The sequence below is a fragment of the Polypterus senegalus genome, chromosome 12, assembly GCF_016835505.1.
Source record: "Polypterus senegalus isolate Bchr_013 chromosome 12, ASM1683550v1, whole genome shotgun sequence".
Classification (NCBI taxonomy): domain Eukaryota; kingdom Metazoa; phylum Chordata; class Cladistia; order Polypteriformes; family Polypteridae; genus Polypterus; species Polypterus senegalus.
In genome coordinates this window covers 58,979,738-58,988,234 of record NC_053165.1, presented here as the reverse complement: position 1 = coordinate 58,988,234, position 8,497 = coordinate 58,979,738, and positions in this window count along the sequence as shown.

Sequence of the window (8,497 nt, the reverse complement as noted above, 5' to 3'; positions counted from 1 at the left end):
AACAAATTCAGAAAAAGAATAAGCTGGTACAAATCTCTAAATCACCAGGGAACTTGTCAGATGCTTTTGTAATAACAGTACAATGTACAATGCTCAAGCCAAGAACTTCAATTAAGGCCACTCTTTTAATTCTCTTGCCCCTCGTGTCACATGACTACTGCTTAGTTAATGTTGCCTGGCAAGTTACAGGCAAATAGAAGTGGCTGAAGGCTGATGGGAACTGTCTTTAGAAAAAAAGAGCCTGATTGACAAGAGCTAGAAAGTTAATGTCGCAAAACTACAAGTGTCTGATGAGCCGGAGGAGGATGACTTGACAGGGAGCACTGTTCCCAGCTAATGTTTACTGGTCACCAGCACTGTTTGGCGACCATGATAAAGAGATAGCAAATGCATACATAGAGGTGCTTATTGGAATCCCTGCTGCACTCGGGTCTCTTTCGTATAATCTGACTAGCATTATTATTTCTATTTGTGTATCTCAGTTTTCCTGTTGCTGACAGAGTTGCTCTTGTGTCATGCCTGAACCTGGAATGATACCAAAGAGATGAAAATACCAAAGACATAAGGCTGTTTAAAGATGAATAAATAACAGGTGTAACAAAGGCGCTATATAGGCGCCTGACCCGACACAGATAGACACGGAGGCATGTATAAAAAACAAAGTCTTAATTTTTCTTCAGCTGTGGGACACGTCTTCCCCATGCCACACAGCCCAAACACAGTCCCAAAGCACAATCACCAACCCAAAACAATCCTCTTCCTTTCTTTCTATCTTTTTCCACCAATCCTCCTCAAGCTTCATCTCCTTCCTCCCAACTCTGGCTCCTCGAGTGGTGGTGGCTGGGCCCTTGTATAGCCCACCCGGAAGCATTCCAGGCGATTGACCACCTGGTCCTGATTGCACTTCCGGTTGGGGCTGAAGACTCGTCCAGCCGGGCTGTTGGAAGCAGACAGCCCCCCTAGCGGTCACCCCGGGCCCCAACCAAGCTGTGGAGGACTCCATCTCCCATGGAGCCCTGCGGGTGGTTGGGGAATCGCTGTTGGCCAGGGAGGCTGCCACCAAGCAGCAGGGGTGTCCCTGCCGGGCATGGGACCCGGCTGTCCTTCACACAGGGTATATCAGTATGACTTTGTTAGGAGACATAATAAACACCTAATGCCTCTCTAGTACAGTTGCTCTGTACATGACGGTTTATTGGGTGGTTGGTCCATTTGCTTAAACACCCAAAACCAAACAGAGTCCTTCTAATTCCTTTTCTCATTTCCTTTTCCTCTGTCTCTGGCTAATCTTCCTCTTACTAGATGACTGCTTATCAGCAGCTCTGCTCTTTGCTCACACTGAGGTCACTGCACTAAATAATTTCTGGGTTCAAAGAAGTTTAATAACTGTAACAAGGACCCCAAAATAGGGCTCCCTCTACTGTTACTTGGTATCGCTGCACCCCTAGACGTCCACAAGTTGTATGCCAACTATCGGTCAAAATATTAGAACATCTTTTTACTGTCCAAGAATTTTTGGGAATTTGGAGGTAAGAGACTCCATCATGAAGTAACTTCTTTACTCTTGTATGGTAGCCATGTCACTGTAGAAGTACCTATCTGACATCCATCCAGACCACTTGCTGTGCCCAAAGGAAAGGACCCTCATTTAGCCCATCACCTACACATACAACACACCTATTAAAACAATTAAATGAAAGGAAAAGAAAACACACAACACAGGCTATCTTGAGAGCGGGATAAACTAAGGACCATCATCACCTTGGTGGAAGTTTGCTTTGTGTAATCTCAAGAGCAATTTTCCCACCTGCCACAGGCTGTTGAGCAAAGCCTGCATGGAAAAGGCGTGAAAAATGAGTTTGGTGCCAGTGGGACTCCTTCATCTCTATTCAGGAAGGTGCCCAAAACTAGCACCTTTGGCCTTCATAATTAAACTTTATTAACAGCCCCGAATGTTGGAGTGAACTCCTCACAGACACACACTTTCTTCAGCTGCCAAGCACCTGTCTGACGATGTGGAGGACCCACAGCCCAGATAAACTCTGATAATCACATTGCAAACCCTGTTATCGTCATCGCTTTCTTTCTTTTTGTCTAGCTGAGTTTGCAGCTTTGACAGTCTGCAAGAGATGGTGAGCTATTTGAATAAATTCAAACTGATTTGTGCGATATTTACAAAGGCCTGGTAGCAGGTAAGCAGAAAATGTTAATATCTCCAAGGGAATCTCGGAATGACGAGGAGAACAATTAAGACTGGCATCTCCAACATCGTAGTTTTAGGCATCTAATTAGAAAGGCTTGAGAGCTCGCGGGCGGGCTCCTGACCCATAACAACACTCGCCTAATTAACACATGGACCTTCGTCGTGTTTCACTTCCACGCCGTTCAATTTAATGACAGAATTACAAAATAAAGTGAGGTGAAACAGCCGCAGGCGACTTATTCCTGGCATCTGTGTGCAGATTGTTCGTCACTGCTGGCGAGGGGGGGTGTTAATGTGAAGACCAATTAAGCCCAAGGATGAGGCCTTAAATCTAGTTTGGCATGGTCCTCTTACTTAAGCTGTACAAATTGTATTTCATTATTGTGTTTTGAGGGCTGTCCGTCTTGTAACATATGGCACTTATGGAGACAGCTAGGAAGATATAAGTAATGTGCACAAGAAGCAGCGGTAAACCTGGCCATGCAAAGAACCAAAGCAGAACTATTAGGGGTGGGCAATGGTCCCAAAGCCAGGGAAAATCCATCCACAATTTCTTGGACGTGGCTTTTTCATTACAGTGTCACAAGAAATGAAAAGGTAGTTGGTCTACTGTGACAGTTTCAGTGATTTGATCCTCTTTTGGAGCCACAGAAAGTTACAAATCGTACCACTGGAATGTCTGAAATTAACAAGTCAGAGGTAAATGACAGCTTGAGGGGTCCTGGGAGTAAATGGGGCCCTAGGTGGACGCAAATGTTAGTGTGCTACCCATTTATTAGCTCTGAGGTGTGTTAGAATAATGAGTCTGATATTTATTTAACATGCCCGTCTAAACCCTACAGCAAACCTTTCTTTTTTTGTAACATAGAAGGCAGAGGTTGAGCTGACATTTCAAGTATTTTTGGAGACAGTCCTTACAAAGAGGAGCTGCCTGCTTTTCAGCTTTTTTTTTGATCAGCACAGACATGTAAATTAAAACCTGTTTTCTGGCTATGGGACAAAAGGAGATAATATTGAAAGGAATATAGCCATCTGATCCTAAAAGGTGGTCATTGGAGGTCTGCATTCTCACGATGCCTCCTGCCTGGCTTGGAAGGGTATAGGACATGACACTGTTATGGATAGCAGCCGTGTCAGGGTTAGTGGTTACAGAGAAGGTGATGTCGTCTAATTAGCCATTAGCTACACCATATAGTGCATCTCGCAAGTGCTCTCCTGCAGATGGCTGCTAATTCAAATCCATGTCAGCCCTCCTGTCACCAAATTACATGGGGAATTTCAAACACAGAGGAATAATGACATTCTGTTCTGTTACTGTCCTCCTGGGCTGATATCCTAAAGCAAGCCAGGACCTGTGCAGCTTTGGCAACAGCAATGCCTGCTTTACAATGCAGTAATGGCTCTGGATCTTTCAGATTCACACAATTCATTCTCCTACTTTAGCAGACTAAGGCACCGCAGTCAAAGCAAAGCATCCATTCTAAAATGCACGTCTTTTCTCTGCCCTAATTAATACCTCCACTCTAGCAATAAGGCTGCATTCTTCAAATGAGCAGTACCACAGGGACCCGACTTCAACAACCCTTTACCAGTATGGGCCTCGTTCCAAATATGAAGTAAGCCAGACAGGCTGAAGGGTTGCAGAGCTAGTAAGGCTAGCTATGGACAGATACAGGGCTCAGTATACCCTAAGTGGGTGACAGAGAAAGGAAAACCCTTGCCCACAGATAAAATAAAAGCCCAAATATAGCTGTCTGTTTAGAAGGATACCACCTTAGGGGCCAGACCTGAAAATGTTCTGGACATCACAGGACAAAAGCAGAGACAACAGTACACAAGTGAAACAGTGCCACTAACGAGAGTGGCTTCTCATCTAAAGAGTGAGCTGAAGATGGTGGGTGGTAGAAGTTCGAACATGCTAAACTGAAACTGTAGCCTTGAGACAGTCAGGGCCACCACCTTTCAGATACACCTTCTACCCAACATGTGAGCTAAGTTAGACAGGTCTACACCCAAAGAGCCAACATCCTACAGTTTCTCATCCATATGGGCAAAAAGTAGACATCCATGAACTTATATGCACTGGAATTTGGTAGGCCAGCACCCATAAGCACAAGAGTTCAAGAAGTTCACTGATAATTCAAATAGCCAGTCACATGGGCCATGGCCAGACATCTGAATTTTACCATGAAACACGACTTGTTCCATATACTCTAGAAAATGTAGCAAGGAAAGTCTTCTAATTTTCTTTTTTTTTAACTTTTATTGAAATTATTTAATGCATGTAACATTCCATACAATCAAATTTAACAAAACTAAATTCATTTCAACCCCGCATGAGAAACAGAGAAAGGCCAACAGCCAGAGTAGAACTTTTGAGAGAGGGAAAGGAGTCTTTCTCCCCAATATAAGTGCTTAATCTTAAATATTATTGATTAAATCCTGCCAAGTTTTAAAAACATTTTGAACAGATCCTCTAAGACAGAATTAGATTTTTCCAATTTCAAATAGTATATAACATCAGTTACCCACTCACTTAACAAAGATGGGGTTAGGATTCTTCCAGCTGGGCAAAATAAGTCTATGTGCTAATAGTGAAGTAAAAGGAGTTATAGTTTGTTTGTCCTTCTCCACTTTAAGCCCCTCAGTGAGCCCACCAAACACGGCTATTAATGAATTAGAAGTGATTGTGACACCAAGGCTGTCTGACAGGCATTTAAAACATTTTGTCCAGAATGATGTTAATTTGGTACACGTCCAAATTTGAATTTTCTTAACATATATTATTCCTGGATTACAGAGAAATTATGAGATTTTTAATAGTAAACCTCAATAATAAAGAGTATCTAGGCTTTCCATAGGCGCTGCATTCAACATTAGAGTTGAGCAGGGCTGCTTATACCAAACCATAAGATCGTGAATGCATGAAAACTACAAAACAGAAAAGAGGCAAGTAGTCTGGACCACCCATTCATCCCAAAACTTATACAGGCCAGGTTGATTATTGGCACTAAATTGCCCTGCTGGGAGTGTGACCTGTGATGGACTGGCACCCCATCTAGGGATGGCTCCTGTCTTGTGGGTGTTGCCACCAGGGTAGGTTCAAGCCCTGAATTACCAGATAAAGCAGATGAATAGAGAAGAGTCTTCTGATGTCCAACACTATATGCCTACCTACAAATGTAATCTTTTGGCTTGTCTTACTTAACTTTTCTTTTTACACAAAAGCACTTTAAATTAAAAGCTCCATATAAAATGAAGCACTGCTACACATACCAATACCTGAACCATCACTGGTTTATTCATTCAACAGAACAGAGAGGTTAGTTTTCATTAGAGTGGAAAATGAATGCTGCATTAAGCAAGCATCATATTAAAAAAAAAAAAAAGATAATGAAATTCTGGTTCACGTGAAGTAGACAGCTCAGGCCCCATGAGGAGTGCAGATCTCGCTTCTTCCCGCACACCTTATAAGTGGATTCATCTGTTTCATATTCTAATCTGGATTTTATGTCACTTCAGTCTCTTTTACTGTTCCCTCTGCCATTCTTGAAAAGAATAGTACTTGCCTTCTCAGCAGGTTGACACACACACAGAGGTGTGTACACATACTGTACTGTACATGTGACAAGGCACACATATAAAACATTAAGGCACCTCAGCAGGGAGGAAGACTGAGACTAGAATGAGCGTCTATTATTATGATTTTATTTCATGTTTACAGAGTGAGGACAGACACACAAACTGCCGTGCTGTTGCATCTAATCATGCTCATCATCCTTACCATTGGAAAACACTGGAGATGATTTCTGCAGCCATGATAATAATAATAATACATTTTATTTATAATGCACTTTATATTTGGAACAAATCCCAAAGTGCTACAAAATTAATTTGACCCGAAAGCTTTGATAAAAAGATAAGTTTTAACTTATGACTGCTGCACCTGGTAGAAACTGAGCCTTCTAACCATGTGCTTTATAGTCTACTATCTTAGCCACCCAAATTGCTGTCACTGTCTACTAATTTAAATGTGTTGAATTTATTAATTTAAATTGAAATAAATCAGACCTTGATCATAGTGTCACAGTGAATCAATGGTGAGAACAGAGGTGGTAACTGTACACTTTACATATCATCTCATTGACCTCTTAAGAGCTAAACTGACTGCCCACAGTGCTGCTACTGATTCTCTTGACTGACCAGGGTGTCAGTGGTGGAGACTGAGTTGTGATTCTTACATGTCACTGCTCTACACTTTAAACACTAGGCGGGCACACTGCTTACCTATAATTCTTCCATTTTCCATTTTAAATGAACTGCTACGGATGTCACTTTGAGTTGGTGATGAAAACTGAACTAGTAACCTTGTGCTTTACAGGCTCACATCTTAGCCATTTTAGGCCTACTGTGTTGGCCCAAAATGCTCTTAATGGCTAACTTCCATGACAAGCTCATGGCCGCAGAGATACAGAATATTCTGAATCATATCACTTTAGGTTTGTAAGTGTGTTGTGACTCTACTGAGTCTCTTAAGAGTTGCTGAAAGGTGGAGGGAGGCCAAAGGGCATAGGTCTCATCCTAGCTATAGCAAATGAATGACTGAAAAGAAGAGAGGCTGAGAATTCAGTATTCCTCCAGCTTGTCTTGGCCAAGGTAACAGTTTGATAAGAACTGCCTCGAGGGAAAGGATTTTACCCTTGAGAAGTTGCACAAAAGACGAGAGTGCCTTGCACCATGGCCCCTGTCAAATCTGCGGTGGGCCACAACTCCTTCAATAGCCATTTGTGCATAATAAACATTAATGCAAGGTGAGGGTGTAACGTTGAGCGAGTCAGCTGGCAGCAGAGCCTTCCGTCAATGGAAATCGTGTGTCACTTTCAGTGTGCTAGCGTGAAACCTGTCAGACATTGCAATTACAATATAATTGCCCTATTGTTCATCAACATCCCCGAGATGCAGATAAAAATAAACTGATTTACAAAGCAAAACAGGCTTCTTCCGACTTCTGTGTCACCTTTATGGAAAAGAGTGCCATTTTCACTTGATTAATAAAAGGTGTTTGGGGGTCAATTAAAAAGGCAGGTGCCAGAACTATGCAAGTCGAGCTTTAAGGCATTAATCTAGAAACACAGCAGAGCAGTCAGTCAGCCAGACTTTATTTCTTATAGCACCTTTCATACAGCCTGTGTTTCTGTCTCTTTGTTGGTCCATTAGCGTCACTCTTCCAAAACATGCAATTGTACCAGCCATATTAAAGGTGGCTTACTGGGTGTCATAAACTTGACAAAACTATCACTGAAAAGTAAAGGTGGGGACTTTGCAACAGAGCACACGACTTCTGTTTTGCACTGAAGAGCCTGTGTAACACTGAGGGATGTCACATTATTTAGGATTCGGCCCTCCTAATGTAGGATAGGTAGCTGCTTCATTGCTATTCGGCATGCCTTTGAAAACATGAAGCTTTGGTCTGCTTCACGTTCTCCTCTAACATCTTTCAGTTTGTCTCTAAGACGGGGCACCTCAGTGGGCCTTGTTGCAATGCTGGGACTAACCAAATGTTTCACTTGGATTTTCTTTACTTTGCATATATCTGAAGTGTCACCATTTTTAGAAATTATTTTCATTTGAAGGGTACTGGGACAGTGAACCTTAGAATGACAGTACTGGGTGCAGAGTGGTATTCAACCATGAATGGAATGGATGCCACTCAGTTGCAGAGCACATTCACACTTATGTCTGTCTGTTTAAATTTCAGAATGAACTTTCCGTGTGAGGTTAAGGTGATACGGGGAGAAAGTAAATCTTTACATTCACAGCAGTCATCAGTGCCCTGTGTGATCCTAACCAAACCACCTCACATGCCTATACAAAAATGTGAACATTCTGGATAAAATCACCAGCTAGATGAATAATCATACCTTCTGAATAACATGTACATAAAAAATGTGTCAGGCCAAGGACCTTCTACTTAGGTTATTGGAATATTGGGATTCTTTGAACTTTGCTGTCATCCTTCCACTTCTACAAACAAATGTAGCTCAAGACAAATAGAACATATGACCCTGCATCTGGCAGATCGGTAAAAAGTAAAACAGAGCTAAGTGTTTGCTCTTAACAGCCTTAGAGGCCTTTCTGCACTTTCTGGAAATGTGCAGTCAAGAGCAGTCTCTGGGTTTTTTTAATAAACAGTGGATCCAGAAAGTTTTCAGACCCCTGAAATACGGATCTCTGCTCTGTGCTTTGGGTATTCCGACGAGCAAATTGTGGTTTCTGTTTAGTTGTCCGTTAACT